The sequence below is a fragment of the Crinia signifera genome, chromosome 12, assembly GCF_055691185.1.
Source record: "Crinia signifera chromosome 12, ASM5569118v1, whole genome shotgun sequence".
In the NCBI taxonomy this organism is placed as follows: domain Eukaryota; kingdom Metazoa; phylum Chordata; class Amphibia; order Anura; family Myobatrachidae; genus Crinia; species Crinia signifera.
The window spans coordinates 73,282,941-73,308,628 of record NC_139228.1 but is presented as its reverse complement, the minus strand read 5'-3'; positions in this window follow the sequence as shown (position 1 = coordinate 73,308,628).

Here is a 25,688-nt window from a genome sequence, read left to right as displayed (position 1 = left end):
ATTCATCTTGCCTCCAGGCACCTGGGACGAACTTGCCCCACTGCAGAGAACCATAAATATCAGAGGCTGGGAAAATATAACTTTTAAATAAAAGCAGAGTTTAAATGAGATTTTTCAAACATAAGTGAAGCAAATCTTATTGCATTTCAAATGGCAACAACAGTTCTAGGAATAAAAAGCCTCCGATCTAGTTAAATAAGAAAGTAGTGTCGGTAATAAGGGGAAAAAGAGGCACCCTAAAGAGGGAAAGATCTGGAAATGAATTACGGAAATGCGAGGACTGTTACACAGAGAGGAAATAAAGTCAACTAAAACTAAATCTTACAATAGAATGGCAAGAAAATGCAAGCCTAATCCCAAAACGTTTTTTCTAGGCGAAAAATAGCAAGACAAATAAACCTGTAACTATATATTTGGTGTAATGAACATGGCAATATTACAGCAGGTGGAAAGAGTATTTTTCTTAGATCCTAGAATTATTGTTGCAAATGAATACGACTGGGCTGGCACAATCCTACTTATCCAGAGCCTTGCGGAACACAATGGGTTATGCCTGTACTTTGGGGAACAAGTGGTGATCCGGAATATTTACTTAAATGACGGGGATTATATTTTAGCCTGGGTTTGTACCATGGACACAGTGACTGATTAACTCCTTGAGTGGTATGCCCGGAAATTTTCCGGGCTCAGCTGCGCTGCCGCAGCGGACTGTCCCGGAAAATTTCCATGCATACCACAAATATGAAATAAGTGCACGCCAGTAGTGTCCAGGTGTGCACCACTGGCGCAGCACCTCTAGAGCCCCCCTCCCCAATCACTCCCCCAACCCTCCATCACCTGTGCTCCGGCAATCACACGCCTGAGCTCTTCTAACACCGCTCCCCCACCTGCCGCCATACTTTTAGTAGCAGTGACGTCGGCGGCAGGCTCGGGGATGTTCGGGCGGCTCGGGGGGACTCGGGAGCGCTCAGGCACCTGAGTCCTCCCGAGCTGCCGCGAATGTCCCCCAGCCTGCCGCCACCGTCACTGCTGAATGTGACAGGCCGGTGGCTGGCTAAGGCAGCGGGGACACTAGCGGCGACAGGGAAGAGGTGAGGGAGGGGGGCTTCCCACTGTGGTTGGTTTTGCTGAAGCAGGACAAACCTACCCTGGTACCACTCAAGGGGTGAACAAGGGGTTAACTGATTAGGCTGCAGCCTAGGGCACCAGTACTGGGGGGGGGGGTAATTTATTCCATGCTTGTTAGCTATTACCCATCCCCATGTACTGAGGGGGGTAAATTTCTTTAGGTGACTGCCAGATGGCTGTGCCAATGTAACTTACTAATAGAACCATTACTTTCTGTACATTGTCTACAGCGCCAGCCGGGCAGTTGTATGACCTGCATTACCTGCACATGGGCAGTATGACTGGCAAGTCCCTGAGCGCCCATGCACGTGTGTTTAGAAGCATTACAAGAGGATCTACATGGGCACTTGAAACCTTTAACCAGGACCTGTCTGGACAGGAGCAATTAATAATAATAATGTACTATAAAGGTGCCCATACACTGCCTGCGACGTCTCGCAGCAGTGTACGGACACCCGACAGAGTGCGAGGGACCTCCCCGGCAGCAGGGACGCATACGATCCGTTGTGATGGATCGCATGCGTCCCTGCTTCCCACCCGCCTCGCCGCCTGGAGGAACGGGTGGCAGGACGGCATGCCGGTCTGACAACCTGGTCGGGTCCGATGCACACGGGACTGCGCATCGGACCCAACGGCATGTCAGGGAGAGGCGATGTGGTCCGATTTAACGGGTCGATTGGTCGCAATCGGACCAAATCGGTCCAAATCGCCTCGATGTATGAAAATATTGCTGTTAAACTTGCAGTATACATGTCATTCAAATGTGATATTAGCTGTGTACAGTATGTTTATCACAAGGCATTAATGTATTTATTGTGTTTTATTATTAAGTGAAAGTATAATTATAGTGCACACAGATTAACTGCTCTTATTAAACATTAAGGGGGTATTCAATGTTTGGATATTTCAGCAAATCTAAAAAAAAACTTAAAGAGACTGCTATTATTTACATTTCAGTAAACCAGGGGTCTGATTGTAAACTGGGGGAGCAGATCTGTTGTGTGATTTTTAGTGATTTTGTGGGATGGGGGCATATTTCAGATCCTATTTGAAAGGGTATGGGTATTGAGTCGACCCATATTAGTTCGACATGCATTGGGTCGACCACTGAAGGTCGAAATGGTCTTAGGTCGACACATGAAATAGGTTGGCATGTCTAAGGTTGACAGTGTTGGAAGGTTGACACAAGCATTAGGTCGATAGTGGCAAGGTCAACATTGAAAAGGTCGACATAAGTTTTTCACGTTTATTTTGACCCCCAATGTCTACATAGTCGACATGGACACCGTCATAGTGTGCGGCGTCCCCTTGCATAGAGCAGCAGCCACTTCTGTAGTAGCCTAGGGCGGCTGGAGCCCCTAATCAGGCCCTGGTCTCAAACGTGTGTCTCAGAAACACACGTCGGCTGCTCAGTCAGTGTCTCGCGGGATTTCCCTTCACTACCCTGCGAGATACTAACTGAGCCACCACTGGGGTTCACAAGTGCTCGCAGCCATGCCATCATCCCCATATGGTACATGGGGAAGTAAGGACACCCACAATAAAGGGGTCCCCCCCTCCTGGACTGAGTTTCAGGGCTATCTATGGCACCCCTGGGCTGTGGGTGCAAAGGTGGTAGTCCATTGGGTGTAAAATTTAGATTTAATATTGGATTTGGTCTGTACTAAAAGTCCCAGCAACACGTCAGGGGGGCTGGGGCAAGGCTGACATCACTTTGCCCCACCCCCCATGCTGGAAACCTCCGTGATTCGCGGGCCGCTGAGAGGGGGCGAGGCTTAAAAGATGCAAAATGCAGCGATCGCGTCATTTAAGTCCCATCCCCTCACCGAGGACCCACAATTTGCAGTAAATAAACCAGCGGGGAAGGAGGGAGTGGGGGCTGTGAACAGAAAGCGGGAGACTTGCCCACCTTCCCAGGGTGCCGGGAGGCGGACCCGATTTCAGGGAGGCTCCCGGCCATTCCGGGAGGGTAGGCAAGCCTGCATAAAAGGGGCCACTGGGACTTGTAGTTCTACAACCGAACCAACACTAATATAAAAACGCACACTGTGAAAGTGAAATTTTATTAACATAGATGCACACACACATACATGCCGACACACGCACATACTTCCCTAGAAGTATGTTGACACCTGTCATCTGTCCCCTTGTAGTGGATTTCAGTAGAAATTTATTTGGGAGTACCTGTGGAAAAAACATATTCGCCTTTTTAGACATTTAAAAATCACTCCTTACATGTGCAATTTTGCATATTTTCCATTGGAAAATATCTTGATGCAATTTTAATATTTGCAATTTTTTTGGTAACGGTAAAAATTAGCAATTTTTACCAAAATTGCACCTTATTGCATGTGTGATTTGCGATTAAAGTTCAGTTTTACCAAAAACTCGCACATTGTCAAAAATTGCCCTGCATTACATGTGGCCGATTAAGTTTATTGTTTGGCGTGTTCCAAGAAATGATGAAAAAACTGACCGTATACGATAAAAACATTAAATACCCGGTAATCTATTTATGTTTTTTTTTCTTTTTTTTTATAAAAGCCTATCGTTTTCTGCAAACTTTGTCAAATTCTTTCCTCCATTGCTATTTGATACATACCTCATATTCCAACCTTCTTCAATGACATATGATGGCTTATGTTTTTTATACTTTTGGAAATGCTTGTAGGCGGCGTACCAGAAATGTCGATTATTCACAGGGAATAATACCAAGTTGTATATCTGTTTTATACAGAAATGAGCTTTTTATGATATTTTCATTCCACGGGTGACATGTGATGTATCTGAGAGTGCGCTGGACATTGTTGTTACCTAAATAAAGATTGAGCTATTGGTCTCATCCGTACTTTGTCGGCTCTTGTTTACAACAACGCTGGAGAAATGGCTCAAGGACATTCACCTCTGCAGAGGGTTCTTGTAGTATTCGAAGTTGAAGCGATTGTGTTCTGAAAAATGACTTCTTGACAGAACGCTTCTTGCTTATCGAAATCATCTGCGTAGGTGACATAAAAGCACCATAAAAATATGGTAAATGGAAGAACTAGTGACATATATATTCTGAGATGTCTGCCTTTCAGCTGCAAACAAAGCAAGTGTAAATTTTGGCCATAATCAGACAAAGATATAAAACTTTCCAGGGCATTTTTATAGGTTATTAACAAAAGTAAAACATCTGCTGCGTGGTGTGAAAAAAAAAACCGCTTTGATTCCACCTAATTTCCACAAATGTGCATACGTTTACGGAGTCACGGGGCAGCAATTGCAGAGGAGCAGAAGTGAACAGCGGCGAAACAATACCAGTGCAGTCTAAGCGTTGACAGTGGGGAGCTAGCGGTGCAGGGGCTCTGAAAATGTCCCTCCGAAAATGTCCGCCGCCTTGTAGGAGACAAAAACTAGAGATCCTACTATATCTCTAGCATCTGTCAGGGAAGCACAGCGTGTACAGCGCTACCGGGAAGTTCCGGTTTCTGGGAGCACTGGAGCATTGTGAGGACTAAACCCCTGGAAATGAACATGAAACACCTGGCAACAAGCAATAAACCCCTGACAACAACATGTAACCCCCGGCAATGAGTATGTAACCCCCTGGCAAAGAGTAAGAAACACCTGGCAATGAGCATGAAACACCTGGCAACAAGCAAGAAACCCCTGACAACAAGCATGTAACCCCTGGCAATGAGTATGTAACCCCCTGGCAAAGAGTAAGAAACACCTGGCAATGAGCATGAAACACCTGGCAACAAGCCAGAAACCCCTGACAACAAGCATGTAACCCCCGGCAATGAGTATGTAACCCCTGGCAAAAAGCAAGAAACACCTGGCAACAATCAATAAACCCCCGACAACAAGCATGTAACCCCCGGCAATGAGTATGTAACCAATTGCAAGAAAAGGATTCCCTGTACTAAGTACAGGAAACCGAGAGCGCTTACAGATGTAGCGGGTCTCATCATTGCCGCCATGGCGGAGGTTCTGGCGCATCGATATTCTCCTGGCGCTGGCGTCCCCCAAGGGGCGTGGGAGCACGCCATGTAATACAATCCGCCACCACTGGGTGGCTAATGCTCCATCAAGCTACAGTCGGAGTGATGTTCCAGTGGTATCCCGCTATTCGCCGTAAAGAGCGCGCTTACAGTATGAGACGCTCGTGCACAATGAGCCGCTTGTAGGAAATGAGACGCTCGTGGCCGTAGGAGTGAGCAAAAGGGCTACAATACCTTCACGTTTACGTAGCCGATGCTGACTATTTTGAACTGTTGGTACTGTGCATACAGTAATGTGTATGCAGCTGAAGGCAACCGCCTCCTCCCCTTCCAGACTTGACCTACAGTACACATAGGCGGCAACGATGAGACCCACTACATCTGTAGGTCCTGGGTTGTTGTCTTAAAAGCAGCTGCAGGGTAGGGGAGGGTCAGTCCCCTATTGGAAATATACAGAAGAAAACAAATAGCAGCGCTTAAATAATAAAAATAGGTGAATCAATAAAAAAAGATAATTTTTAATAAGCAATTACTAGGCCCATTGACATACACAAATAAAATTAAATTAAAAACAGCATATTCCAGATTGTAATGGATAGTGAATTACCCACAGTGGGGTTGGGATGTAACCTGCACTGTCCACAATGGCAGCGGTCCCAAATGGTGATGGAGTCCACACAGCGTTTTTGTCCTGTGGTGTTGTGTGAGGGAGTCCCTTTTAGATGGTTTGATTGGGACTACAACCTCTTGACACTTTGTATCTACTTAAGCCAGGTGTAATTCAGCCAAAGACAAACTTACGGGGACCAGGTGGTCAGAGAAATCAGCAGGTAAGTCCAACTTTACTGGAGGGTCCAACAATACTGGATCTGGAAAGCACCAACGCGTTTCACTGGGCTCAACGCGTTTGCAAACATTGACCATCCTTGAATGCCCCCCGTCTGTCAATCACTGTGCTAACACTCCGCCGAGTAAAAATCTCACCAAATGCACTTGCAGCGGGTTCTGCACAAGCGCATTAGGGCCTATGCACATGCACAGATCCCCACCATCAACAGAGGGGCCGAATTCGCTGCTCTACAAGCAGGTCTGAATCAGCACCTAAATTTTGACGCCTGTCAATGTTTGACCTTACTCTTTGGCTAATAACAAAATTCCATTGAGCAGTTCAGACAAATTTACAACACTACAAAGAGTCCAGCTCTCAATCCTGATCCCCAGATTCATGAATTTTAATCCTGCTTTCCGCTCTCACCGATATACAGAGTGAGACGCGCTCTTTGACGGAAGGGTGACTGTGTGAATCCTCCAGCAGCTGGGCCAGCCTGTGGATAGGATACATACCAATGTCGCTCTGTCTTTGTTACACCTCACAAACCTGGAATTATTACTGATCTAGTGGCTATTTTATTAAGATATCAGCATGAGCCGGGAAGCCGGGATGATACAGACAGAGACTGTTATCGCAGCAATGGAAAATCACAGAGACATGAGAAAATTGTTCTCATTAATGTCCAAAGGGATAAAAGCATCAATGACAGAATTTATAAGAGAGCGGAACACTTTATTTTGATGTTTCCACAGCTCAAGGCTCATCTCACAGTCGGTATGGACACAGCAAAATATACTGGGTGATTTTGCACTTCTTCGTTTGCAAAATAGCTAATTATTACTTCTTTGGCCTGCGAATATAACATTCCAAGTCTGTCGTCTAATGAGCATTTGATGCTTGCGTATGACAGAGATAATTACTGTTCTGGCCTCAATGTGCCCACTTCAAGGAGGAAAGAGATCATGGGCAAATCCCTTGTTTATTAAAAACCTTTCACGGGGTTTGAAAGAAATCTGAGATTTTTTTTTTATAGTATTGGTGATAATGTCCAGGTATGTATTATAGCCAGTCAGCTCAATGGAGTCAGTGCTCTCAGCAAATGGTGATCTTAATTACAGCCCTCTGTATAAGGGCGGGATGTATTAAAATACATTGCCGCCTGCCCGCCGCGATGCCAGCGCATATGTACTAACATATACGGCTGGCGGTGCGGTGACGGAGACCCCCCGCGATACCTGTACTGTGGTGTGCGAGGGGTCTCTCTTTACCGCCTGCCTCTCCCCTCACGACGGGGACAGCTAAGCAGGCTGTCACCGGCGCCTCCTCCTCCCCCCTGCAGCCGGAAGGACGTCCGGCTGCGTTACTAGGGGGAGCAAGGGCTTACCTTCCGGGTCCAGGAGGACCTGGACCAGGTAAGCCAGGGGGAGAGGGGGTCGGCAGGTTTGCGGTGGAGGCGTCGGGCGGCGAAAAGAAGCCCATAGGCTTCTATAGGGCATCGCCACCCAAAGGTGGCGATACCCTACAATGCGGCAACATGGCGGCGGGGTTTTAATACATAGTAAAATGCGGTAAAACAGAAGTTTTACCGCATTTTCCCCTTATCCCGCTGATCTGATGTGGAGCCGCGTGGTGGGGTGTTTGCGGCTGGGATCAGCAGTTGCTGAATCAATGAGACCGAGGTGCGGCTGTCAGTGAGGCTGTCAGTGCGGTTGTCAGTGCGGCTGTCAGTGCGGTTGTCAGTGCGGCTGTCAGTGCGGTTGTCAGTGCTGAGTGAGCAGCAGGGAGTCACTGGACAGTGCTGGAAGCAGGTAAGTATATGAGAGTGTGTTATGTGTAAAAGGGGGCCTATTGAAGTTATACTTTTCTGTGTCCTTGTGTCGTTATTACAAATTCCTTTTACAGGTGGCATATTAATGCCCCACATGCTGGGTCTTGTAGTTCACCTGTATAAAGCAATGTGTTTTATTGTATTCTTTTCACAGGTCAGCCTGGCGTCCACTGCCCTGGGGTGCTGGGGACAGCACCGGACTTCAGTCCTGGATTGGGGACCTCCTTTATAGGGGGGTTCTGACTCCCCCACGGACCCCATCCAGGGATGACCATCCACGGTGCTCATGGTATGGCCAGGGGACCTTATATAAAAAGTGTCCCCCGGCTGTTGGAGCCTGGTGCTGGTTCCAAAATATGGGGGACCCCAGTTTTTTTGTCCCCTGTCCAAGAGCCCAGGGCTGGTTTCAGAAATACGGGGGACCCCAACTTTGTACCTCTTTATTTTTTAAACCAGGACCTGTTCAATGAGTCTGGGGCTGATTTGGCTCAGGAGGGGGGACTCCACGTCATTTGTTTTTTAAATTGCCACTTTAACACATTTTTTTGGACAGAACCATGCAAAGATCTCACTGGTCTGCGCATGGTTCTGTCAAATTCGCCAGTCTGAACCTGGTCTATTTGTTTTGCAATTTCTGGTAACGTTTACTAAAAATCGCATCCTATTACATATTGCAAATTGTGTTTTTATAATGGGAAAACATCTGGATGCAAATTGTAATGTGCAATTTTTTTGCAATCGTAAAAGTCAGAAAAGGGCACCCTCTTACATTTCGCAGTCATCCCCATGTGCTGGAGGCGCACCCAAGCAGAAATATAGTATGACGAGCAGGAACAGGAAATCCCGGTTGAATCACTCCGGGTTGCATGCCAAGCAACTTCTGACTGCACTGCTGGCTTCTCCTCATTGACAGGTGCCGAGTGTGGCAGGAGAATGTGACACTGCGGCACCTGGCTACTGTCACTGCAGAAGAGCCATCGTTTTAGTGTCACCTCGTCCAAATGTGAAACCTGATGCATTCTGCACCCCATGTGCCCCACTTCTGACACCACTTACTGCATATTAGGGCAGATTAGAAACATAGAATTTGACGGCAGAGAAGAACCATTTGGCCCATCTAATCTGCCCCTTTTTTTACCCTTCAGGTAAACTCAACCCTTTTTAATCCTTATTTCTTTGTAAGGATATTCATATGCCTATCCCAAGCATGTTTAAATTGTTCTACTGTCTTAGCCTCTACCACCTCTGATGGGAGGCTATTCCACTTATCCACTATCCTTTCTGTGAAGTAATTCTTTCTAACATTTCCCCTGAACCTACCTCCCTCCAGTTTCAGTGCATGTCCTTGTGTTTTATTACTTGTTTTCCTTTGAAGAAAATTTCCCACCTGTACTATGTTAAAACCCTTGATATATTTGAAGATTTCTATCATGCCCCCCCTTTCCCTTCTCTGCTCCAAACTATACATGTTAAGATCTTTTAGTCTATCCAGGTAAGTTTTGTGATGTAGGCCATGAACCATTTTAGTTGCCCTTCTTTGTACACTCTCCAATGTATTTATATCCTTCTAAAGATATGGTCTCCAGAACTGGACACAGTATTCCAGATGAGGTCGTACCAATGACCTATAAAGTGGCATTATTACGTCTTTTTTTCTGCTACTGATTCCTCTCCCTATGCAACCAAGCATCTGACTAGCCTTCCTCATTGCTTTGTTACATTGCCTCCCTGCCTTTAAGTCACTTGAAATAGTGACTCCTAGATCTCTTTCCTCCTCAGTAGTTTCCACTATAGTACCCTTGATACTATATTGAGCCTTTGGGTTTTTGAGTCCCAAGTGCATAATTTTGCATTTTTTAGCATTAAACTGTAGTTGCCATTCTCTTGACCAATTCTCAAGTTTACTTAGATCATCAGTCATTTGATTTACCCCTCCTGGTGTGTCTACTCTGTTGCATATCTTTGTGTCATCTGCAAAAAGGCATACTTTCCCTTCAATACCATTTGCAATGTCACTAACAAAGATATTAAAGAGCACTGGTCCAAGTACAGATTCCTGGGGTACTCCACTGGTAACATGTCCCTCCATAGAATGCACTCCATTTACTACAACTGTCTGTTTCCTATCCTGCAACCAGGTTCTTATCCATTTAATTGTTTTATAATCCAATCCCACACTTTCAAGTTTATTTAGCAGCCTGCGATGTGGGACAGTGTCAAATGCCTTACTAAAGTCTAGATATGCCACATCTATGGCCCCCCCTTCATGTAGTATTTTGGTCATGGAGTCAAAAAAGTAAATGAGACTTGTTTGGCATGATCTCCCTGCAGTAAAACCATGCTGTTTTGGATCCTGTAAGTTGTTTAATTTAAGATATTCCACTATTCTTTCTTTTAATAGTGTTTCCATTATTTTCCCTACTACTGATGTAAGGCTCACTGGTCTGTAGTTACTTGCTTCTTCTTTGCTTCCGCTTTTGTGCAGTGGAACTACATTTGCTTTTCTCCAGTCCTCTGGAACTGCACCTGTATCTAGTGACTGGTTGAATAAATCTGTTAATGGCGCTACCAATACATCTTTTAGTTCTTTTAGTATCCTACTAGTTCTATTTAGACAACCTACTTGCTGGTGACCCAATGACAGTGTCCCCCCTCATCCCCCTCTGGAGCCTCCCTGATGATTATTATTATTATTATCAGGGCAGCCGAGAGGGGGAGGGAAGCAGCTACTAATTACCCAGGCCCAGGCTTGCTGGAGGGGCCCTGGTCCGACACCTCCCTTCCCCCTACGGCCCTCCTGGCCGGAACAGCACTGCTGCAGGTGTGGGCTGCTGCTGATGTGTTTAGAGTTTTCTTTCACCCCCCCCCTCTAAACATTTTGGGGGCATGGCCATAGCGCGGGAGGGGGCCACACCCCCCACAATTTTACCAGGACCCAGCATTCCTCTCGGCTGCCCTGATTATTATTATTATTATTAATAACAGTTTCTGTATACAGCACCAGCACTTGTGTTATATAATAATCAGAATATTTAGCAAATTATTCATAGTCGTGCTTTACGCAAGCAGATAATAAATAACAAACCATTGCCAGCTAATGTAATTTCATTTATCATGATGAATCTCAGGAACAATCAAATCCAATTTTTTTAGATAACAATATATGAGGCCATTATCTCTTCTGGGCCATATATGCAACCAAAATACTCTGTGCAGATTTTCCATTGCTTAAATCAAACTTCCATTATTTGCCATGCTTTTTGTATCATAAAACATTCAAATTCCTGAGGTTAATCAAACTGGCTGTACATCAAGTAATAAAGCCGCCAGTAGTTTAATATCCAGAATCACAAAGACAGAGTCACAATGTATCGTTAATAGTTCTACAACCCCCTTCAGCACTTTGAGAAGCACAGTGTTTCTTGATGTGACCTACAAAGGTCACAGAATTTTCATTTACATTTGCAACAAACTTTATAGGAAAATGCTAATTCAGCTGCAGTGTTCTGACTGAGTATACACAGAGAGAGCCAAAGGCACAGAAAAGTGTTTTCAAAATGCTGAGTCCAATGTACAGTATAAAGAAAATAATGGTCATGAAGGGTGATTATCAGATCTGGATGTGTTCTGCTCACTGTTCTCTAAAGGTGCCCACACCAGGGTTGCCTACCCTCCCGGGAGGGTCCCGGGAATCGGGGCCCCCTCCCGGCACCCCGGAAAGAGGGTCAATCCTCCCGCAAAGCCGCCCAGCTCCCACAATCCCCCCTTAGGCACCTGCGACACACACACGCCCTGCCGGCACCCGCGACCCCCTCCTTGGGGGGATCCGCGGGTCAAATGATGCGAATAGCGCCAGTTTTGCTCCGCCCACCGTGTACAGTGCATTAAAAATGGCATTGCCTGTCGGGGCATGGCTAAAACGGCACAATCCCTCTGTACACGCCCCCAAACAAATAGCCCCCGCCCCACCCCTTTTCACTCCCCGCAGCCCCCCTTCCCCCCCCCCTCCCCCGAGCTGGCTTCCCTCTCCCGGAAAGGGCAGCCAGAAAGTAGGTAAGTATGGCCCACACACAGTAAGATTTTTTTAACGATTGGAACAACCAGTCATTTAAACACTTACCGTGTGTGGGCATGATGACGATCCAATGCGGGTGCCCGAGGGTGATTCATCGAGCCTGCTGATATCTTCAGCAGGCAGAAAGATGAACGACCGGTCATGCAGGATCATGGCTTCATCGCTCCATGTGTAAGCACGATGAACGATATGGCCATATCCTGGCACCGGCATCTCCCTCGCGCCGCACCACACGCACCTCCGTCTGTCCACCGCCGCACTTCCGGAGTCACCCCCCGCTGTCGGCAGACAGAGAGAGACCAGCGGCGGGCAGGAGATTTCAAATTAATAAGGCGGCCACTGATTGGCTGTGGTGGGCGAAGGTGCGGCGGCGGGTGGATGGGCCGACCCCAAACACCCCTTATCATGGCCACACTGAACGTATGAGTAAACCCTCTAATTTACTCAATCGTTTTGTCTGTGGCCGTGATCAGGGTGTTCCGATAGATATCGGTTTGGATCTGATATCTATCTATGTGTGGGCATCTTAACGCACTGAAGGGCATATGTATGAAGCCTGGGAGAGTGATACATTTGAGAGAGAGATAAACTCAGCAGTGCAGTCCAAAATTAAAATAGTGCAGCCACAGCAACTGCCAGTGGAAACCGGCTGGTTACGTTTGGTAGCGGCTGAGGTGGCAGTTGGCTACTTTGTGCACAGAGAGATCCGAAGACTCAGCCATGTGCCGGGCAAGCTGATGGCCACACATGCGCACTATGACTTCCAGGTCATAAACCTGAAATTCCTTACACCCTGAAGTAGGCTGTACTAGTATTTTTTTTTTTCATTTCTTTAATCAGAGGGGGTGTGGTCATCCCTCTCGAATTTGACCACACCCCCTTCATATCATAGATGAAGACTTTGTTGCATATTTTTACCAGCAGGTCACAGCATAGCAGGTTAAATCCATATGCAGTTGGTATTACAGGCAGCAGCATACAGGCACTTTCAGCATAACAGACGCTTGAAAGGCTCCAATGGTCCTTATGATAAAACACCCCCGGCCTATCACTTGGATAGCTATTCCACTATCAAGAGCAAGCTGACTCTGCCCTGGAAACCCTTATATCAGGGGAAATCCTAGGTGCTACTGATTACACACCTGGGGTTCTGGTACTGCTATCAAAACCTGGTATAAAGAAGGATAGAAGGGGGCCCAACCCGGGCTAATAAATAGTACCAGCAGCACCTGAAAGAATCCCCTGTTAGATAGGATTCACAGTTTTGGAATGAAAAAAAGAGTGCGATTCAGAGGACGCTAAATTACCTAATGAAGAATTAATGCAGAGTTTGTACCAAACATTTAATAAAAGATTTTGTCTAAAAGCATAACATTACAAATACAAATCACATTCCAAATGTGTCGTCTTCTTCAATAGTGACGGTAAACCACCAATGCGTAGTCTTTAGAACTTCAGTAATATAATCATCAGATCGAAAATATAAACCCAACGCATTTTGTCAACAACATGACTTCATCAGGGGTAATGATACAGCAATTTTTGATTTGGTGTTATCACTAGCAGTTGTCAGGGATGCAAATCTTCAAAAGGACATATATCCAAAGGGTAACATACTGTACGTTGTTTTTTTGTTGTGAACAAGAGTGATCCACTGAGGTTGTTTCCTCAAAGAGGTCCCAATTGGTGAAAATCCTTTAATTCACTTAGATGTAGAAAAAAAATTGTGACCGATTTGGGGTGGTCAACCATATAATAATCCAGACTAGTGCTATGCTTACAACAAGGTTCCTAAAGCAAGAATTCTATGCTAGATTGTTATGGTATAATTTTGTGTAAGAATATTATGGTAGAATGTTATGTTAGAATGGTCCCCTTCTGATAGCACATCGGGGGGAGCCGGTCCCGGCGGGATGAGGTTAGCTACGGCTGCGGAGGGCTTTGAGCTCCACCACAGTCAAACAGCTGCACGATCAAACCGCCGTCACAGCCCGCACTGAATCTGCAGTGACTGCGGCTGTGACAGCTGACAGAGACCCGTTCCAATCCGATCTGTCACCCCAACCCCACCGCGCAACATTCTCCTTGCGCTTCCCTCTCGCGGGCCCTGGCCCGCACCCACACCACCAAATTTAAAAAAACACAAACCAAAAACGACTGGATGTGGTGCAGACGGCAGCGGGACCCAAGAACTCCTTGGGTAGAATGTTATCTTAGAATGTTAAAACAGAAAATTCTACCTTAACATTTTAATCTAACATTCTGCGATAACATGAAAAACTCATATTGACCTTTTTCGATGTCAACCTTTTCCATGTCGACCTAATGCCCATGTTATGCATGTCGACCTATTTCATATGTTTACCTATACTGGTCGGACTAATGCTTACAGGCCTAGTCCCCGCTTCCCATGTAGCTCTGCTGAAATGTCACGGGAGGGAATATACAGTATCTCTAAATGACATATTTGATCATATCTGAGAATAGAAATGTTACATAGAAGAATCTTGGAGTTATGTATTAATGGTTCAATGGGAATGATGATAAAAACTCCTTATCTGGATCGTGTTATTGGAAGAGTTTTGTCATGTTGTATCTGACTGGTCTTTTTCCTACTCGGGGGATAATATTGCCGGCTGATGTGTGAAGCCCGTTCTTTGATGCTTTGCAGCGTTACTATATCTGCAGATGTGACCGATGTGTTTATGCTCCAGGAATCTTAATCCTTTGATATAAAAAGAATATAAAAGAGAAATAATCCATGACGGGGATATTTCTAAACCATTCCATTTCTATTTTAAAGCGGCAATGCCATATGGATTTTCTTTCTTAAGTACCAGTATAAGTTCCTTTGAAGCATATATCTGTTAGCGATCTTTCTTAGCTGTACTTTTGCATATTATTGTTATCCCCTTTCAAAATATCTATGGAGGGAAAACAAATATGGCTGCCAAGCACATACACAGGCTTACAGGTTCTCGGCAGGTCATGTGATGGCAGAGGGGGACTAGGAGGGAGAGGATGTCATAGAAAAACAGAGCTCAAGGGGCATTCCATATGACTTTGGAAATGTATGTAGAATTATCTATCATTAATAGCAGTTGGATGGAAAATGTTGCTTCAATACAAAAAATTTTTTGCAGTTACACTTGTTCCAATAGTTTAATTTACATTATTTAACTTTTTCAATTACTAGCTTTTTAACATTCTGCAAAAATGTCCACATTTCCCCCTCAATAGATCTGTACTTATTTCACTTCTTCCATGACCTGCTCTCTATTCGTCTGCAAAAAACAATGTCTTACTCTCCATATACTGCTTACATTTGACCTTCTCAAAAACCTGATCTCTTTTCACATTTTCACAGGGCTAGGTTCACTTCCATATGAGCCACAACCGAACTTTATTAGGTGGCTATGCAGGATATATCTCCACAATTTAGCCTATTTTGTTCATAGCCTATGGGAGTGTCAGCAAAATCAGCTTATAATCAATCCTCAGGTTGATAAGCAAAACTAAAGCCAGCCATACATCTACAGATCGATTGTCAGATTGGGCTGGTTGGAGCAAAATGGTAATGGATGAGAGCAAATGACAGTTGACCATTTGCTTTAAAATGCTGGAAAACTGCCAAACTGTCGTTCAGATACTACCAGGTTTTTGCTCCAAGCAACCCAATCTGACAATCGATCTGTAGATGTATGGCCACCTTAAGCTTGCGTCCAATTGAATCTGCTCAAAGAGCATAAAGTGTTTCATGCGGAGTGCACTACAACTCAGGCTGTTCTCCAGGGAGGCTTAATGCCAAATACTAAGATGGCCGTGAAATCTGTAGTGAGCATGTGCAAGGGCCATCTTGTGTTTTTATTGTGTAATGTGATATGTAGTCTCCTACTTTTGGGCACCTGATTAGTAACTTCATATAAAGCTGTTCAGCATCCTTTACTGCTGTCCAGGGCTGAACTGCCCATCTAGCACTTCTGGCAAATGCCAGAGGGGCCGATGGCCAGGTGGGCCAATATTTTTTTTTTGCAAAGTGGAAGCTCCGCCTTGCGGAGGGCCCGGCTCTCTCTGTGCACTGCTGAGGTCCAGGAGAGAGGGGGCATCACATGCTGTTATTCCCCTCTCCTGCAAGCAGGGAGAGGCAGTGCACACATGCGCGGTGCACGTGTGCTCGCGCATGTGCGTGCCCAGTGTGTGCACGTGCACAACAAAGGTCACGCGCGTGCACAAATGCCAGGGACGCTGTCCATTTGCAGTATACACTTATTGACTGCTGAGTTGTTGTATGAAACCCCACTCCAATCAAGCTCGGCTCCCTCACCAGCCAACATGTAACAGTGAGTACACCTATTATTTCCATCATACCGTTCATGTTTTTTTTATATTCTGTTAAATTCATTTTTTTTTTTAAAGTCTATGTATTAGCTAAGATGCCAAGAGGGTAATGTAATGTTAATAGAATCCACCTAAGGCTAAACACTACATTTTATCAAACTGTCTCTGTAGTCATAATTCACAATGAGATAATTGAATATCCTGTTGAGGATTTTAACATTATTATATCTGTTGACTTCTGAACCGTTGGAGCTTATGATATATTGTATACTGATGTTTACTTGTCACTACAAACTTTGAGCCTGATTCATGATATGAAGGAATATTACAGGCGCAAGGAAGCAGCGATGCAATTCAATGTCACTGCAATTCAAATGCAGTGGAGGCGTCTGTAGCAGATAGACACCTCCTGTGTTTACTTTTGCAAGATCCGAGGGTTGCGTCTGAGGATGAAACTTCAGGTCACCATAGCGACCATCGCAACTTTCGGTTGCACTTCGCAGATTTCTCAGGCTGGCCATTGGTTCCGGACACCAGGGTCCAGGAAAACTGCCTCCAATGATGTGTTCAAAATGGAGGTGACGCACCCCCAGTTTTGAAGTACGATGATGGGTGCTGCCTCCCAAATATTGCAGAATGTCAATCTTGCTGTGCTGTGAGCGATATCACTAGACCCATTTTGCACAAGTATTGCACCTGCCCAGACCCCTATAATATAATATAATAAAACAAAACTATTGTGGAGAGGCTCCAAGGTTTTTTGTCTGCAAAGGATTTTTACTTCCCTAGGAAATGTGTCTTAGACTGTATTAATCACAAAGGACTATGGAGTGGACTAATGGGCCTTTTTCTAAGTTGCACGCAGTACTGATGTCAGACACATCTGAAATATGTTTTTCTAAGGCACATGGGTCTACACAAGCATCCAGAGACTCTCAAAAAGCTCTTAAAATCGTATTAAGTGTTCCTGGGTGGTGACAGGGAGTTGTCTATTTGGAAAAATGGAGATGGGCTGTTTTATAAGCATGTTATTAGAATTCAAACCCATGATTTCCATATTGCAGTCATATACCTTACTCATTAAGCTATTTGCTCCATAACTAAGGTACTGTAAGTGACAGGGAAATATGGAATTGTGAAATATGACATTATTTTGAAATGTGTGCTTTTAATACAGTAGTGTGTAACTGAAGATGTTTAATGAAGTGAGTATGGCTAAGTAATAATGTGGATTAAAGAGGAGGAAGTAGCAAGTGAGATTGATTAAAACAGAGAATTAACAGATGGAGCCGAACAGCGCCGCACTCCCACCCCCAACCCCCTTCGTACCACCTAAGTTACATCCCTGTACAGGAGTATTGCAGGTGTGTACCTGAAGTGGATGCAAGCTTAGATGCCTAATTCACAGAAGAGGCCATACTGTGACGAAGAATCAGCACATGGCTAAGTTCATCAGGGTTGGAGAGTCGACACATACATTCAGTCGACAATGGGAAGGTCGACAGTCAAAAGGTCGACGAGTTTTTCACTTTTTTTTTTTGCCAACATACTGACAGGCAATATTTAATAACCTACCATCCACTGCAGCGAGCCATGCGAGGGTATGCGGAACACTTAGACGATGGCCATGTTCACTATATGGACATTCCGGTCGACATCCCATTGTTGACGTAATGCTTGTGAAGACCTTACGACCCTGTCGATCTTAGCCATGTTGACCGTCAGTGGTCGACTGAATGTATGTTGACTTATCAACCCTACCCTTTCCGATCTTGGCTCGTATTTTTTTTTTTTCTCCCAAATATCCTTTATATTTATATCCAGGCAAAAACTTTCTCATATTTTTTTATTTTGCTTTCAATCAAGGAATAGTAAAACTCACGCTAAAGACGGATCATTACTTTTATTTAGCGCTCCGAATTTTCTAAAACCAGAAATCCAATTACAAAGTGCTCCCGTTCAGCCGACAAAGAACCACCAGTCATAATTTTACAAACTATAAACAGTAGCGTGAAAACAGCAGACTCATAAACATGCAGCCCAGGATGGTAATTTGCATTAATTATTCAGGGACCCACGCTGGAATAGGTTGAGTTTAAGCACGTTGCAGACTACAGAAAAATATTGCCTTAAGTTAATCATTCCCCAGATGTAAAGATCCTCAGTCACCTAATTCTGAATTCTGATGTTTTGTAGGATGTGGCTGACAGTGAAGCAGGTGAATCCTTTCATTAAGTGGCATCTCGAGTATGAAGGTAGAAGTGCTGCAGTGTTCCTTGGGAGCTGGACTGCAAGAAAGAAATCTACCCATGTTAGTTCTTGACATGACATGTAACTCTCTAGTTCGTCACCGTCATTTACTAATCACTGATTTAACTTTTTCTGCACAGAGTATAGCGCCATTTAGAGATAGCCATCATTGCCAACGATGGTTGCCATCGATGGCAATTCTGCAACTGGCCATCGATAGTGCTTAACTATGCAATGGATGACCATCGATACTTTTACATATCGATGGTCATCCATTGTATTTGATTGATTGGCCTGTGGGCCAATAAAAACACAGGGGCGGGGCTTCGCGGGGGCGGGGTGGAGCTATGCTCCATGTCCCGACACTTTGAAAAAGATAAAAAATAAAAAGTAAAACATTGTTTTGCTATTCCATCGATGGAGGGAAACCATCTGTTCCCCCCCATCGATGGTAAAAATATTCAACATCGCCCATGAACCATCGATGATTTCGAATCATCGATGGTTGATGGCCATCCCTAGCGCTATTGACAGAGGTGGTATGTCCAATAAATTATTTACTGTGCGGTTGGAAAGGTCAAATAGAATTTATGGCAATGTTAGTTATGGCATTTCTCACTTCTGCGCACTAATGTGAGGTTACACTTCGAGCATAATCCAGACTTGATCACACTGTTGCGAATTAGCAGGCCGGGCAATTACATAGGCCTGTAGCATGTATTCGCAAGGCCGTCCTGCAATAAAATCCTGCTGCTTTTTTTATCGCTGGCCGTACGCAAGTTGATTGTCAGACAGCAGGTGTTTGGGGGTGGTAACCGGACGTTTCCTGGGAGTGTCAGGGAAAACGCAGGCGTGTCCAGACGTTTTAGGGGAGGGTGTGTGAGGTCCGTTCTGGCCCCGATCAGCCTGTTTCTATCACTGCAAAATTTCACCAAGGAGATATTCTTCCCTCTGCTGAGGTAGAACAGCAAACATTGGGGGAATATACTAAGAACTACGAATACATCCGATGCATCGGCCATATTTTTGGGATAATACGAATCGTAAATAGGGCAGATTTACTAATCTGCCCTTTTTACAGGATTTGTATTTCCCGATGGCGTCGGCTGCCGTATGCATTCATATTCGACGGCTGCTCAAGGGCCGGTCCTGGTTCCCAAAATAAGGGGGACAAAATGAGTAGGGGCCCCCCATATTTTGAGAACCAGCACCGGGCCCAAACAGCTAGCAGGGTAATGACACAGCCGGGGGAAACTATTTATACTAGTTACCCCAGCCAAAGTAATAATCACCCTGACTGTTCAGCCTCGGCAAGGACCCTGGGGGTCCGAGGAATTGGAAATTGTTAATTGGAAATCTGAATTCCAACCCATGGAAAGATTCAAACCAGGGCACTATTTGGATCTCCACTGGGAATCCGGACTGGGTTTGGGATTGGTATAGATCCATAAAATTGAGTTGGATTAGGATTTCTGGAGAACCGAACCGCAAATCCTTATATTAAAGATATGAAAGATTGGATACTTTTGTACAAAGGGGGTGATTCAAACCCCGTTCGTAGCGGGCTGAATTCAGTCACCCGGCCGCACAAACCCCCTGAGCAAATGTCTTTGTTGAGTTTCACACTCGCCGATGTTCGCCCAGTGTTTTATGGCCACACCCATAGAAACGCTGGGCGTACTCCTAAGGGTGGCTGATGTCACAAATATAGACTGATTCAGGCCTAAAGTGTCTTTAAACATGTTTCCACTGCTCCACATACCGAAGAACGTTCGTAGTTTATGGAGATTGCTCTTGAAATTAAAGAACAAGGTGCTGACCAATGTAGCTCACTTGTAAAAATCACATTGCACAAAGACCCTTATTCTAGTTGAATCGGACGGATGAATTTTTCGGACAGGAACCGAGTGCTCCTAGCCCCGCCTACCATACGGAACGCCCATGAAACGCGGGGCGTACGCATATATTAATGAGCCGAAACAGCTCTTCACCCTCCTCTCCACCCCCTGATCAGATGGTTCCGTACGGAACTCACGCCGTGTTCGTACATGTGAGGCGTTCGCACATGCGCAGATACGCCTCTGCACATGCGCAAACACCAAACATCATCTGTCTGTCCGCACTCGGAGTCATCCGACTCAATCAGAATAAGGGCCATAGAGTAGAACAGTTACTATATAACATTCATGTGCTTTGTTTAATGCATTCTTTTCTGTTTGTGACAACATTATACATTAGTCATTGATTTTCTTCCAGGATAGAGATTTGTTTGTACACGTTTGTTACCAAGTAAATCACGCATTGATGTAGCTAGAACTTTCTAGACAAGCTTGAGCTGGAGCCATAAATTCAGCTTCAGTTGCTGGAAGTTCCACTGATCTTTGTTTCATACTGGTCCCACGTATACTGCCATCCCAAAGGTTTAACATCTGATCCGATGTGCAGCCCGTGCACCTTGTAGTCGGAGCTGGGACCTGCTGCCCGTCCGACCTCCGACTCGGCCCCCTCCCGGCAGTGGGGAATGGGGTTTCATGCGATATATCATGTGATGTACAGTATCACATGCAATCCTGCCTCCTGGGAGGGTCCCAGGTGGCTCAAGAGTGATGTTATGACCATTCACCACAGTGAAACATTGCAGCGGTGTACGGCCACCTTAAGACTAGGTGATTAGCCTGTTTATTTAATACCAGTTTCTTATATAGCGCACACATATTCCGCAGCGCTGTACAGAGAATATTTGAACAGTCACATCAGTCCCTGACCCAGTGGAGCTTACAATCTATATTCCCTACCACATGTACACGCACACACAGACATTCTAGGGTTAATATTGTCGGGAGCAAAGGAACCTACCAGTATATTTTTGTAGTGTGGGAGGAATTAGGACCACCCGGAGGAAACCACTCAAGCACTGGGAGAATATACACACAGTTAGGGCCACGGTGGGATTTGAACCCATGACCTCAGCGCTGTGAGGCAGTAATGTAACCATTACACCGTCCGTACTGCCCCGTATATATAACACATGGTGGGAATGGAAACCATGACATCAGTGCTGTGAGGCAGTAATGTAACCATTACACCGTCCGTACTGCCCCGTATATATAACACATGGTGGGGATAGAACCCATGTGCCTCAGCGCTGTGAGGCAGTAATGCTAACCATTACACCATCCGTACTGCCCCGTATATATAACACATGGTGGGGATAGAACCCATGACCTCAGTGCTGTGAGGCACTAATGCTAACCATTACACCGTCCGTACTGCCCCGTATATATAACACATGGTGGGGATAGAACCCATGACCTCAGCGCTGTGAGGCAGTAATGCTAACCATTACACCGTCCGTACTGCCCCGTATATATAACACATGGTGGGGATAGAACCCATCACCTCAGTGCTGTGAGGCAGTAATGTAATCATTACACCGTCCGTACTGCCCCGTATATATAACACATGGTGGGGATAGAACCCATGTGCCTCAGCGCTGTGAGGCAGTAATGCTAACCATTACACCATCCGTACTGCCCCGTATATATAACACATGGTGGGGATAGAACCCATGACCTCAGTGCTGTGAGGCACTAATGCTAACCATTGCACCGTCCGTACTGCCCCGTATATATAACACATGGTGGGGATAGAACCCATGACCTCAGCGCTGTGAGGCAGTAATGCTGACCATTACACCATCCTTACTGCCCCGTATATATAACACATGGTGGGGATAGAACCCATGACCTCAGCGCTGTGAGGCACTAATGCTAACCATTACACCATCTGCACTGCCTTTCTGGTATCCAATAGGTCAGTGGTCAATGGGTGGACAAAATACATATGTCAACATGGTGAAATGTTTGACATGAGGTTTTTTTCCATCTTATTGTATTTTTAATTTTTTTCGTACTTTACCATTTACGTGGAAATGGTAAAGTGCCCTAAGCTTGCGATGGGACGCAGTATATTAATTTGGGGTCCAATCTCCAAATTGACCTTGTGGGGTTGACCTAATAACTGTTCAGACCAAGAAGTAATGTAGTATTTTAATTACTATCTACATTGCGCCTGTTAGTCTTACCTTACCAACTGTCCCTTGTGCTATAATTCCATTACCAGTGTGCTTCAGATCAAATTACTGACTGTGCGTAATTATTCCTGAAATCGAAACCATTAACCAACCTTTATTATTTGATCACGACTGAATCCTTTTCAGGAGATGTGGACTAAGGGAATGTAATTAAATAACAGCTAAAACACCCATTACATTTCAGCCAGCAAAAGCTTCACAAAATATCATGACTCCAGGATGCTGAAATAGGAAACTGGAAGTACCCGCGTGGTGCAGGCTGGGAATCCCGCTCATGACGCAATAATAGACCATAACAACAGAAAGAGAAGAAATTCTTGCGTTATCTCTGGGGTTTTTCACTGGGTGTTATGTAGAGCACTTCATTATCTTTAACTGCAATAAAATATGAAATTATGATGGTGTTTCAAGGTAACAAGATTAGACTGCAGCCAGGACTGGGGAGGGGGGCAGTGTAGCCCTGCAGGTGACAGCCAAGGAATAGAGTTAATGCCTAATTTATTCCATGCTCATTAGCTATCATCCAACCCAATGTACCATGGTGAGTAAAGTTCTTAAGGTGACTGTCAGATGGCTGTGCCAATGTAACTTAATGATGGAACCATTACTTTGTGCTACAGCGCCAGCCAGGCAGCCTAAAGCCAACGCCTCCTTCCCATGCCACAAGCATTAGATCCTACATGCCAATTGTATAAGCTGCGTTACCTGCACATGGGCAGTATGACTGGTGAGTCCTTGAGAGTCCATACAGGTGTGCTTAGCAGCATTACAAGGAGAGCTACATGTGTATTAGCCTACAGCACCTGGAACCTTTAATCAGGCCCTGCCTGTCACATATGTAATATTGCCTATTTCATCCTAATTTCCCATCAGACCAGAGCAGATACACCACTGCATCCCCTCATAGCCATTAGACCAGGGGTGGGGAACCTTAGGCACTGGGGTGGTATGCGGCAGACGTAGCCGGTCTGAGTGGCCCGCACAACCACCCGGCGGCTTTGCCGGGAGTCAAGTATGGGGGTAATTCTCGCGAGAGGTCGGTAGTTCTTGCGAGATTCCTTTTAATCAACAGCAGCCGTAGACTGACAGTCCTATTCAGCAACAGCCGCCGGAGCGTGGGACAGCTGCAGCAGAACAATTTGTTAGAGAAATTTTTACATATGGCCCCCTAAAGATTTTTTTCCCCATACAAATGGCCCTTGGCACAAAAAAGGTTACCCACCCCTGCATTAGGCTGTGCCTCATTTTAGGCATGGTCAGAAAAATCCAAAACTGCCATCATATGGCGATAAGAACCGAGTAAATCCGAGTAAAACCCAACCCGCTCGTCTCTACTGAAAACACCTCTTAAACTCATTTAAATCTTTTTCCAAACCAACCCCCGCGACGACCTTCAATGCTGAAGATCCTGCTTTAAGGATCTGCCGTGAAATCTCATACGTGACCTCTATAAGTGACCATGCTGAGTTCTTTGTGTTGTGCATTTAGAACGTTCTCTGGATTTGATCTCACATGAACATAAAGAATCTTCTCTTATCCTTCTCCTCCCACACTACTCTCTGTAGCCCAGATCCTATGTTCTCAGAAATCCAATTTGTAAGCTTTCTCTCCACAGGTATTTTTCTAGGTGTTATTATGTTTACTGTGAAGAAACATTATTCTGACCGTGATGCTATCTCCCATCTCCCTCCTGCATTCACTGCACATGTTGTATCTTCCCAGACAATCTATAGGACCCTGTTTAGTCCAGCTTTCCTTCGCACACAGACTGGACTGATTAGATAGAACGAGGGCCACATAGGCTTGAGCGCATTTAAGAGCCTGAGAATTTGTGGGTTGTAAATAAAGTTATTGAAGAAAGCAAAGTGCTATGGGAAAAACCCCAGGCAGTCAGGGGCAGGTGGATTGGCCAATCAGGTAGCTTAGGGGAGTCAGCTTAGAGAGGGGTATATAAGGGCAAGTTGGGAGGAAGTACTTCCGGTACTTATGTAGTATCTGGGCTGCCGATTTTGTGATTGTATGCCTTACCTTAAGGCATACAATCAGATGCGATGCGATGCGATGCGATTTTGCATAGGATTCAATGTTAAGAAGGTCCTGTTCATTTCCCCACTATCCAAGTGGGCATAGAGTTGATTTTATATAGCGTGGCGAGCGCAGCGAGCCACCGAGCCCGAAGCGTGGCGAGCGAAGCGAGCCCCGCGAGGGGCCGCATATTTCTTAAAAAGTATTCTGTGTCCCCTCGCGGGGCTCGCTACGCTCGCCACGCATCGGGCTCGGTGGCTCGCTACGCTCGCCACGCTCGCCACAGGTTTATATCCAACTCCATGCCCACTTGGATAGTGGGGAAAGAAAAAGGACCCCTTTTTCCCATTGAATTCTATGTTAAAATGGACTCAGACCATTTTAACATTGAATCCTATGGAAAAATCTTGACCATCGCATCGCATACGATTTGGTCGCATGCGATGCGATACGATGCGATCCGATCCGATTTCTAAATCGGACGCCCAGATACTACATAAGTACCGTACTTCCTTTTTGAGTCTGGATCCCCACCCTCCCTTCCCTTTTCATTCTTGTGCTACCTGGCCTGCGGGCTGTCCAACCAATTTGATTCAATAACTTTAATTATAAATCAGCGAGAAGGCGCTCTCGACCAGCAGTCAGATGAGGTGTCAGGCGGTCGCCGTGCGGTATTGCCCCTCTTTGCCAGGACGGTGGGCGAGTCCCAAATCAGCGTGGGGACACTTCCTGGAGGTGTCCGCGCCATATCATAAAAGGGGCGGTAAGTCCGTCACGGCGCAGGCTGTACCTTACGTAGGGGGTGTTTTGTTGGATTGGAGCGTTGCAGTCGCTACCATTGACATACAACTTTGACTGATGCTGGTCTCAAGTGCTTTTCTTGGCCATCTCTTTAGACAAATAAGGGTCATACCACTTCAATAAATATTATGTCCAGTTTAAACTTATACTATGGTTGTCTGAGTCATTATTTTAAGTTAAGGCGTCTTGTGGGAGTTATTTCTAGGCACTTAAGGTTAAGTTAAGGTATAGGCCAAGCAACATTAGGCACCTTAAGGTGGTTCATGATTTGATCACTATGTTTTTCTTTTCTTTGTCTGATTTTAGGCAGATGGGATGTGGGAGAGTAGATG